Raw genomic sequence first — 12303 nt, forward strand, 5'->3', positions numbered from 1 at the left:
TAAGGTATTATTAATAGAAAATATAAAAAAATTACGCCCTTTTAACTAAGATTGTACGTCAATACATATTTTGATCTTTTCAAGAATAATTTCTGGCTCAATACTATTAAAGGGTGGAAATATACCAAAAAAGGACGAATAAATGAATTCACGTGGCCGTATTTTAGAGTCTATACTACCCAGAATATAATTTATTTTTATACTTTTTCGACGGCCCGACTTATTTAAACGAAATTGTTCGAATATTCAATAAAATAATTATTTTCATAATATTTCCTGCTTTCTTTGAATCCGTTTCGTTTGCTTGTTTTCTCTTTGTTTTTAAAACATTTTCTTTTCCCTTTTAATATCTTAAGAACAAGTTAAACCTTTCTCATAAATAGAAACCTACAATCTCTTTTTTCTCAATCCTATTACATGATACGATTTTTTGATTTTCCAAATAAACACGCTTTTTATGTTCATAATGTTACATTCTATAACTTTCTCTGGATGTGTCATCTCGTTTATTTTCACCGACGTATTTTCCGAAAGTTTTATTATGAACCGTTGTAGTAATTTTATCACTCGGCGATAAGGTTTGAACCCTTTACTTTGACAATTTTGAACCTGGAAGGTTTTCCTTTGAAATACCTACGAGTGACGAAGTTTTATATCCCAAAATTAACATACGTAAAACATCGTATTTCGCTATCTTTATTCTTAAAGTTGTGCGATTACAGTTTTAAAAAAAGTCAAACTTTGAGTAAATTTACTTTTTTTGATGTACAAATATTTTTTTACGTAACTACAGCCGATAGCAAAACATGGAGGGAATTTGTGGACTCTATGTGCTCTATTTAAGGAGTGGATATGGATTAATGAATGAATGACATCGATTTGATAATATTGTAGTACTGGTGTCATCTTTCCCATTTTTCGAAATAATTCAAAAACTGAATTTGAAAAACTATACGTCATTATATTTTTCAGAATTGATTATTTGGTATTTATTTATTAGAAAAAATATCTAGATTAATCTATTCACTATATATTTATGAATAAAGATGTTTTAAAATAAACTAAAACAACTTGAGTAATATGAAGATTTAAAAAAATATATATAACGTAAGATATTCTGCATTTTTTACTCAATTATTTACACATACCCATGTAAGAATTATCTCAAACTCCTTACTTTTGATGAAGCACACATTTCAATGACGCTTAAATCTATTTGTTTGGCTAAATCATTTTCAATATACAAAAGAGCCAAGTGATTTGAGTCGTTCTTAGCTCATTGACCTTCTCAAGTTTTAAATGAATTCTCTTTTACAAAACTCATCGACCGTTTTCGTAATATATTTTAAGATCGGTCCGGGCTTCTTCAATTAACATGATAGGGTGAGTAGTTATTAGTTTTGTATTTTGTATTAGACATCCAATTCAATTTTGAGCTTTCAGCAAAATAAATGGATAGCAAAATCAGTCCTTGTAAATGAATAATCAATTCTGACACTACAGAAATATCCACACAGTATGCCCGATAAACAAATGCTTGGTTATGGAATATGTACATGTATTAAAAAAAATTGAAATCGTTAAATTTTACTGGAGAATCATAAATAAATACGGAAGAAGTCTTTTTTTTAAATATTATAATAATTTTAATTTTGAAAATATAAATAAAAATCACACAAAATATCACCATCCGAACATTTATCATACATGATTTTGATGCACAAATAAATAAGCGAAGAATAAAGAATTAATATTATAAATATGAATTATTAAATGGAAAAATCGGCGGGTATGTATAAGGAGATGCACACTGGTGTGGCGCTCTATTTTCTGCCTACCCCTGCTGAGAAGCAACGTGATAACGAGTTCATTAGTTTTAAATTCTTTATAAAACATTTTTTTTTAATTACTGTTTTCATTTTTAGATTTTAAATTATTAAGAAATGTAAGTTCTCACTTACCTTACAATGATCAACTTCTTAATATTAATAGAAAACCAAACATAAATTGGTTTATTACTCATGAATACACTGTAATAGATAAAAAAAATCGCTGTGACAAAGAGTTTTAGTGTCTCACAAAATTAAATTTGACTAAAATATTTATCGAAATATTCCTAATACCGGATTTCGTGTAATAATATTAATGAAGGTAAAGGGATTTTGATAAATCCCAACTAAGGAATATTGGAGTTCTGTATGTGAGGAGAACGCAAAACATTTTCCTTGGTAGAAAAATAAAATACAAACATATAACGTGCCATATTGCTCCGTGTGGAGCAATATAGTAGAAAACGACGAGCTGCTTTGTGTGATGTATACATGTAACGAGAGTTCGCTGGTACCACAAAGTTAATAATCAACAATTTTCGAATGAAAAGGGGAACTTGCTTACGAAGGTTGGCTGGAAAATTTGCAGCCTTGAGAGAATATGTACTATGTATTATTTTTCAATATAATCTCTCTGAAGCTGAATGCGCTTTACCTGACAACGATTTAAAAGTATTCTTCCCGTTTTGTGAAACGATTCGTAAAGGCCTTGTATGTTTTTTTCCCGTCGTGATTTTTGTTGATTTGGGAATCGGTCAATTTTTAACGTTACCATCAGCAAATGAAAATTAAAAGCTATAAACATATAATGCAGTCATTAAAACTCACTTTATTAACTAGGGCATCGTCGCGGGGGAAAAAAGACGTTTTTGATCACTATTCAGGGTCTTCACTCCTTTTTTTGTCTAGGTACTGTGTTTTATTCTTCGAATTTTTCTTTCCCATCTTTCTTTTCCTACGAGATACCAAAAGCTTTTACATAATTCTTATTACTTACGGCTCTTTTTCTGAAGCGTGTTAAGTTTGCGAACCATTTCATTTGATCGAATGTTGCGCTTGAACAATAAATATTCAGAATTTTTCTTCATTTTCCTTTCTATTATTTTCTTTCAAATATATATTTCTAAATATATATATATATATATATATATATATATATATATATATATATATATATATATATATATATATATATATATATATATATATATATATATATATATAATGTATATATGTAATGAATTTGTATTATTCAAAATTATTTGAATAATATAGGGTCCGCCATCTAAAGTTTTTTTTTTCAACTAGTGCTTATTTCGTGAATGGTAACACTTAGCTCATGTCTGATTTGACAGATAATTAGTTTTATCCTTCCGCTGAGCGAATATGGTTGTGTATACGCTTGAACAACGCTGGGAAATATTGCGACATTCGACTTACAGAAGATGCCGATTTTGCCAAAAAAATCATCTTTTCGGATGAAGCTCATTTTGATCTTGGCGGGTATGTAAACAAGCAAAATTGTCGTATTTGGGGCACAGAAAACCCGCACGCATACATTGAAAAGCCGGTACACCCAAAACGAGTCACTGTTTGGTGCGGATTTTGGTCCAGAGGCATAATTGGGCCATTTTTCTTTGAAAATGAGCAAGGAGTGGCCGTTAGTCAATGGCGATCGTTATCGGGCCATGTTGAACGGATTTTTGTTCACAAAAATTGAAGAGGAGGATATTGGCAACATTTGGTTTCAACAGGACGGCGCTACGTGCCACACAGCCGAAGCTACACTCGATGTTTTGCGCCCCATTTTCAAAAAAAAAAAGTTATTTGGCGGACCCTATACAAATTCATTACATCACAGGATAAAGTAACCACTCTGCTCCAGGATTTTATCCTAGGTTCTCTGAAGTCCAGTTTTCTCTCACTTCATAAAAAAATATGTTTAAAATCTTTAGCATTCCGTTCACCTCTTTATTCTCGGATAAATTTCTAATATATATATATATATATATATATATGTATATATATATATATATATATATATGTATATATATATGTATATATATATGTATATATATATGTATATATATATGTATATATATATGTATATATATATGTATATATATATGTATATATATATATATATATATATATATATATATATATATATATATATATATATATATATATATATATATATATTTATATATATTTATTTTAGAAATTCATCCGAAAATAAAGAGGTGAAGGGAATGCTAAAGATTTTAAACATATTTTTTATGAAGTGAGAGAAAACTGGACTTCAGAGAACCTAGGATAAAATCCTGGAGCAGAGTGGTAACTTTATCCTGTGATGTAATGAATTTGTATTATTCAAATAATTTTCGCTTCGTTTATCAAACAAAGTCACCAAACCACAGGTTCCCAACCTTTTTTAGGGCTAATGTACCCTAGCCACGATTTCTGTCGACAAGGTGAAAAAAATGCTAGAATGATCCCTCATACAGAAGAGGTAGTATTGAAATTATATTCCTGACTTTCCAGCCGTCTCTTCTGTCTCCTCCAGGTATAAGGACTGTTGTCCCGAAGTTCTGTCCCCGAATCGATAGGTAAAAAATGTTTATACCAATATGCCATTTCCGAAACACCGTTTTCCTAAAAATTCTCGTGTATTGTAGTTAATTGTAATGACATAAATCATCCTTCATAAATGAATTGCAAAAAAAATTCTGGAGTCTACGGCACTGAAAAACCTTCGGGATTCCAGGATTGTTTTCCCTAACATGTTATGACGCAGTAGCATGCAATGCTTACCTTCTTAGTTGATATTTATTTAAGCGCTGCAATACACGCACAATGCACACAGCTTTGTGAAATGAATGTACGGTCAAAAACGTAAATACAAATTGAATGCAAATTTTCACGATAGATAGATTGGTACCTCTTTATGGCCAATATTTATTTTTAATGCTAATAATGTTGTAATGTGAGGCTAAGTATTATTTCATGTCTGTTATTTCACCATAATACACTTACAGTAAAATATGATAAAATACTTTGACAACAATGTTTTCCAGTAGGATTTCAATTCCTGGAATTCGAAGTAAAGTTTAATCGAATTGTATTTTGTAATGCTTAATTGCCGAGTGAAAATATTACTCCAGAGTGATGATATAACTCCTAAAATTAAATGAAAAGTTTTCCTCTCTTCCGGAAAGTTTTGTGAGGATTTTCATCTTAACAAAAATCTTTTCAACTCAATAACAAAGCGTGAGCGCTTATCTAACTCGGTAAGGTATCTTTCAGCATTAAAAAAATATAAGGTTTTAATAAACTTTTTTTTTCTTTTTTCATAGAGGCATGTTTTGCTCTGTCCGGCTTCGATCAGTCTGACTCTCCACGCCTACAGAAGTTCCGGTTGATTCCCCGACTGCGGAACTGGCCCTCAAATCGAGAAACAATTGTAAGTAAACATTATTCTTAGTCATGTGTGATGGGGATTTTATGTTGATATCATAATTAAAATAATAATCCATCGGTGATCACATTGTATATTCGTATCACCCTTTAAGTATTATTTTACGAAAATTATTGTAAAATTTAAAAAATTATTACAATCGTTAGCAATATTATTACATCGTTCTAGCTTTTATTTTGCTTGCTTTAAAAGCGACAAGAGGAAAAATGCACCTATACTAAAACCAATATCACATTTAATTAAAAACGCCTCTTTTGCTGAATTTGTTCGCTTCGAATTCATTTTATCAAAATCGGGAATAACACACGTGGTATGAATTTAAAAAGAACTTTGCAAGAATTTCGCACTGTGATATAGAGCACTATAGCGCACTAAATAACAAGTGATATATTTTTTTTAAATCACTAAATTACATAAATATTAGATATATTCAACACGTTTTTTTGTGGTTCATCATATATTTTAAATCATTATCTATGAATTGATAATCGCACCAAAATAACGAAAAAAAACTTTAACCGATTGTACAACATTTTTCGATTGGCATGTTGATGGAATTAACCGGAATAAGCGAGGTATTCCTGTAAATATATTGTATCGAGCATACAATTTTTTGTGTGATTATGGTTTTTCTGTTTCAATTATTCAATTATTCGTTTTTAATGACAGGAAATTCTTAGCTGCTTCCATTAAACACTCGAATCTAGATATCGTAATATTCCAGCACATTTTCTGTGTTCTGTCTCGTTTCGGTCCCGTACACATAATACACAACAATGAGAAATAATTTACGACCGAGTTCCTCATTAGTTCTTTGTTTTCCAGCCAAACACTGTTACAAAAGACGTTCAGTTGTCGTCATAATTTCCAACAAGGTGCTCTTGTCAGACTTAATTTAGATTTACGTTATCTCTTTCTGTCTCCAGAGAGTGACCGTTCGGTGTTTAATTTAGGCTTTTGAATTAAAAGTTTACAACGAAAAATTAAAAAGTTGTTTATTAAGCCATTTTTTATGTGGTGTATGTGACTTTTTGCGATTGAAGGCAAAAATATATATCTTTAGAAATTTATAACCTTTAAAATAATTTATAGCCAAAAACAAAATCTATGTAAAATGAATTTCGTTGTTGAATATAAAACTACTACTTTTGATCCTTATCCGCATCCCATGGCGCATAGGGTGCTGCATCAAATCGAAGCAATGTTAATTTGATCGCTTATTATATAAAAGCAAGGTGATCGGTTCTATTTTTTCTATTTTTATTAGAGGTACCCAGCCCAGTGTAATATTTAATGAATACTAGAGTGATTTTTTTTACATTTATATTGCCCTCCCCGCCCAGGGAATCAGACCCGGGACCTCTAGCATGGTAGCCAAATGTGATGAACGCTACATTATGTAGTCGGACAAAGCTACATACTCATAATACTAGTAGTCGGCTTTTCCGAAATGCTTAACGTCTTGGAAAGTACTTGTACTAGTTAGGAATAATGTCCAATATGAGAATATTTGTCTCAAACTGCAAGCTCTTTGATAAATCATAAACCCCTATTATTATAATCAGTAAAGTTTCATATTTCGTATAAATACATGTTGGTAATTATATAATATCTATGGCCAGTCAACAACTAACGATAATGTCAAGTTCCATCAATCTAGTTAAAAAGCAAATTGGTTGATAAACGAACTCCTCACTTACCTCATTTCTCATGACAGTTCTTGAGATAAACGACCCAATACATCACATAACATTGAGTTTGTGACGTGAGTCTCTGCTGACGATGATGGTATGCTGAGATTTGATGGTCGTACAGAGGATGTAGTGTTGGTAGGTGTACCACAAACGGTCGTAAATGGGAGTAGTTGTTAAACGAGATGGCGGTAAGCGAGACGTGGCTATAATAATTGTAATAACGTAACAAAACTATTCATATTAATTTTAAATTGAAATATTTAATGAAAGTTATAAAAACAGTCTTAGAAAAGTGGTTTGGATATGATATCCTACACATATCGATTGGTAAAAAAAGGCCGATTCACCCTTTTTAACAAGTAAACCGTCTTTTTGTATTGTACAATGGGGATTCGCTTCTTTCAAGTTTTGGGCAAAACTTTTGTTGATTTTTCTATAATGACGAAGCCCGGGAATATTTTTCTCGCCTTTTCCTTCTGTAAGCGTTTGGAAACCCTCGGAACTTTGTATAGATACCACTTATCATTGAGAGAAGCTGTAAAATTGCTCTTCAAAACATCCATTATATTTAGTTTCATAATTCTGTGAAGAGACTTTAGGCAACAGATACAACGGCCAAATTTTACGTCAATTTCTACTTAACGTACCTTTTTCTATGTTCTACGTAAAAATGATATTTTAAAGAGGGATGATATTATAATCTTTGCATATAATAATAATTCATCATGACACCAAGTATCTTGGATCAAAGATGTTTCAGATAAATGGATTAGAAGAAATATATATATGACAATTTTATTTATCACTCATCAATAATTTTATTTATCACTCATTTGTAAATAATCGCACCAAAATATACCAAACGGATACTTCAGTCACAAAAACACACACGCAAACAGTTTTACTAAGTAAGTTTTTAATTCTTTTCGTAAACCACGTGTTCAGTTTAGTCACATTTATATCGAAGTTTCACTTTATGTAAATTTCTCAAGTTACGTAAATAATAATAATAATTAATTTGGATAATTTATATCGCGCCATTTTCGTGAAATACTACCTTAAGCGTGCTCCAAACATGTTACTAGTTAAAATAACAAATTAATGCGTTTTATAAATTTATACTCAAAAAACCCATTTTGCTGTGTAAAACACAGAAACGCCGCTTTAGTTTATCCATATCTATCTCAAAACTACGTAACATCGCCATCATAGTTTTTACCTGTCGCACACTGTGTTATCAGCTGAACATTATAAACTCAAAAATCAAATAAATACATTTCTTAACATATAGTATATTTCAAAAGGACAATTACTCTCAAGTGATAGTGTCCGTTAGGGGGACCTGACATGACACGAACAGAAGAGAAGATACTTCAAAGCAATACTTTTGAGTTATTCATTATCCTGATAACGATTACATATTTGTAATAAAAAAAAGCTTTTTCAGTATTTGGACCTACAATACCTTGGACGTCCATAAGCGTGATCCGACACCGAGAGACGAGTGCCGAGTTGAATTTCCTTGTTTGTTTAATGTCAACTTGTTTTTTCAGCATCGTTCCCTTTTACGGTCCAGTCGCCTGTGATTACATCTCTGTTTGCTGTTTGCACTAGCCCCTAAGTATTTGTCATTTGGGAACATGATTTTCCCTCGCGATTTCCCCAAATTATGTTTATATTCATTCGGACACCTCTCGTTAGATCTTTCAATTGAGAAATTGACTAATATCATATCGTTATGTATAATATTTAATTAAAATAAATAAACTTATATTTGTGTTTTGAATGAAATCGCAGTATTTGAAAATTTTATTATTCTAAGATTTGTAATAATTACAATCATAACAACTCTTACCATCAAAAAAATTCAATTATGGATGTATATAAAAATATGGGTGAGGAGATGCATGAATGTGGTAGAGGCAAATATTGTTTTCAAAGAAATATTGGTGTGGCGTTCTATTCTCTCTGCCTACCCCTGTGGAGAAGCGGCGTGGTGGTTGGTTGTGTGTTTTTTTTATAAATCTTCATTTTCGCTTAAGCTTTCAGATTTTTTAAGCTTAGCGGTCCTCTTAATTATTACGAAATTCCAAAAAGTATTTTTTTATTGATTTCACGAATGATATCCTCTCTGTAGAAAATTTAACGCGTGGACACATTTCTAGGCTCGCTGCTATAAAAGTTTACCCTGTGCTAAGTATGGCTACCCTCTCTCAAAGCATTATTGGTTAAATATATTTAAGTTTAATCGATGTGATTATCTTTGGTTCTATTGATGTGTAGTGTAAACCCACATACATGTACCTCGTACATACGAACGCCGTACTGTAACGTATTCAAATTGTCGGATGCATTGTTGTTTGGTCCGTAGTTAGCAGGCACAAGTACCTACTGCTGTAGATACTGCGTGTGTTAGGATTAGCTCACTTTTAATTACAAAACTTTCGGTTGCTAACTTCGCAATCATTTGAAGGTAGCGGAATTCTACCGAAACAACCTCGGAGCAAAGTTGTTTAAACAACAGTCAAACTATTTGCTACAGCATTGTGAACGCGTGGAAATACAATAATTATAATTTAATAGTTCATCGGTATGTGTCTGTGAGTTTTGTGATTTTGTATTTTCAAAGTAAATTCCCTTTTTCTTTTTTCTTTACAAAATACAGCTTGGAACATATATTTTTTAAGAACATGAAAATGATATTTTCAGGCGTCTCTTAGTATGTAAAATAATTTGGGAAGAATCTTACATATATTTCTTGAAGGTTTCTGCTAATAATAAAAAATGAAATAAAAACTTTTTCAATTCAATCATAGATGATGCCGAAGATGTCCTCGGTTAATTAATTTTGAGTAGTGTGGTAGTCTATCATGGATAGAATAGTCAATTAGAATTGATCACTTAAACCAGCCTATATTCAGATATCAGTAATGAAGAATCCTAATTTATCTCATGCTTTTAAAATCGATATAAACGAAACCTGTTGTTTAACGAAAATTTCAACGACGATATGTCGAAATTCTGATAAAACTTTAAATTCTCTACACTTTCTCTATGCTTTGCCTCTTAATCAAGAGTGTCTGGGTTTGACCCCGATTCTTTGCAATTGGAATTCTGATTTATTAAAATAAGGCGCCATAACGTATGATTTTTTTATGATTAAAGAAAACACTTGTTTTTTACCACTTGAGTTTTATTATAGACTACATGTTTCTTCCCATTCAGGTCTGTATAATAACTAAAATATAAAATATAAAATTGTTCTATAAATAATTTCACTCTCATAAATTAAAATTATTACACCTTGTTCCATATAAAGGCCAAATTATGAATTATCTTGAAAATTTAGAAATCCAAAAAAACCTAAATTCTAATAATAATTTATTAAATAATATATTGTTTCAAAATTCTTCACCTTTGCTTTCCATTTTTCCTTTGTTTTCAAACTCCGTCCCTTGACTAACCCCTTCCCCTAACTTTCCCCTCTCCTTATTTATAGAACAATTTTATATTTTATATTTTAGTTACTATACAGACCTGAATGATGGAAATTTAACTTCTGAAACATGTAGTCTATAGTAAAACTCAAGTGGTAAAAAACAAGTGTTTTCTTTAATCATTGTAACATGTCTTACCACAAAGTTAATGCCGAAACAATAAATAAAATATGATTTTTTATGTTAAGAATCCAAACAAAGATATCCCTTTAAGAAATGTAATCTACTGACAATAATAGCAATTGAAAAAACAGCAGCTACATAAAATGTCACGGGCACAATTTACGGAGCTATCAAGGAGAATAGTAATTAATCTCGAGAACCTTCTAGTATAACTGTTTTATTAATTTAGAGGGTATGTCACACGTCCGTTCTACGGACAATTTTCCTTGCACAATTATCTTATTCCAAAACTCAAGTTTCGTCATAAAATGACCTAAAAAATATTAAAAAACGTAATTCCGCTCATTTCCTGAACATGTCTACATAAAGCCCATTCTACAAGCGTCCAACAAACGCTATTAAGGGTGGGATTTACTCCGCGTCTATTGTCCGTCTGTGCGGATTTATCTACCTACGTCTGAATAGCATTAGAAACGGGTGCTTGATTTTATATTTCATTTCCTCAGTTATCCTATGTGCAAATTGTTGTCAAACGAAGTTAATTTTGAGGAAATGTCGAACAAATTGGTTACATTTATATTTGGGTGAAAAAATAATCTTAAATAAAAAAGATTTCACGTACTAGCTTACTAACCAACCAATTAACCTTCACGCCGCTTCCCCGAAGGGGTGGGCAGAGAGAATAGAACCCCACAATCTGTCTTTGCAAACAATCTTCGCCTCTTTCACATACAAACATCTCCTCATGCATACCCTCATTTGTATAAATGAATAAAATATTATTTTCTGAAAAAAAATTCTTTTTTTTTATATAGAACTGAATTTGAGTACTTACAATAAATTAAATTTGAGCAACTACTCAGCTCTTATTACTTTTAATTTCTTTAGTAATCTTCAAACCTTGATTACACAATTGTTTCAAAAAGTTAGAAAGGTTATCGTTAAAACCCTTTTTACCCAGTGAAAACTACATTTGTTTGAATGCTTTTGTTCAAATTTGTTTTACGTTTTTACATATATGGTACATCAGAAAACTAAACAATCTAATAAGCTTTATTAATTTCTTGCATAATTTTTGATTTTCCTAAAGGGCAAATTTTATTTTGTCACCTTATAAATCTAACGTTATAAATACGTGTTAGTGTAACTGAGCCAACAAATTTTAATGTACAGCGTATTAAATTAAACAAATGTTTTTATTTGTTCAACACAGAAAATAACCTACAGTATATTTTCTTCGCTTTTTGTGCTAAATATCCTTTTTAAATACGCTGTTTAAATACTTCATATTTATCTCCACATTTCGGAAAAGTTTTTCAAGCCCTTATAAAGGAACGGTCCTTACGTATTCGGCTGGCGTAATAAATTATTTACTCTGGTGACGTAAACAAAATCTTATTATTCTTTTTTTAGATAAGAATGTTTCGTAATAATCAACCCTTCAAGAACACGAATGCCTTTTAGCAAAGAGACTTATATAATTATCTTTTTGTTTTACTTGAAAAATCGTTTCATCATTTGAGTTGTAAAAAAAACTTACCAACCAAACATCACGCAGCTTCCCCGCAGGGGTAGGTAGAGAGACTAGAACCCCATACAAATCTGTATGTGAAAACAATTTTCGTCTCTTCCACATTCGTGCATCTCCTTATATATACTCGCCGATCATTCCGACTCCTGAC

General features: G+C 31.1%; 1 protein-coding gene across 4 annotated transcripts in view; it reads left to right on the top strand.

Annotated features, from left to right (window-relative positions):
• The window catches only part of krz (beta-arrestin protein kurtz), a 183957-nt gene that overhangs the window by 81404 nt on the left and 90250 nt on the right, over window positions 1-12303 (top strand). For all 4 annotated transcript variants that reach the window (XM_088257272.1, XM_088257280.1, XM_088257288.1 and 1 more), the window contains exon 3: window positions 5186-5292. The gene's annotated coding sequence lies outside the window, so the exon portion shown is untranslated. The remainder of the gene's footprint in view (window positions 1-5185; window positions 5293-12303) is intronic.

The sequence above is a fragment of the Brachycentrus maculatus genome, unplaced genomic scaffold, assembly GCF_059751285.1.
Source record: "Brachycentrus maculatus isolate JH-2025_06_01 unplaced genomic scaffold, ASM5975128v1 h1tg000005l, whole genome shotgun sequence".
Classification (NCBI taxonomy): Eukaryota; Metazoa; Arthropoda; class Insecta; order Trichoptera; family Brachycentridae; genus Brachycentrus; species Brachycentrus maculatus.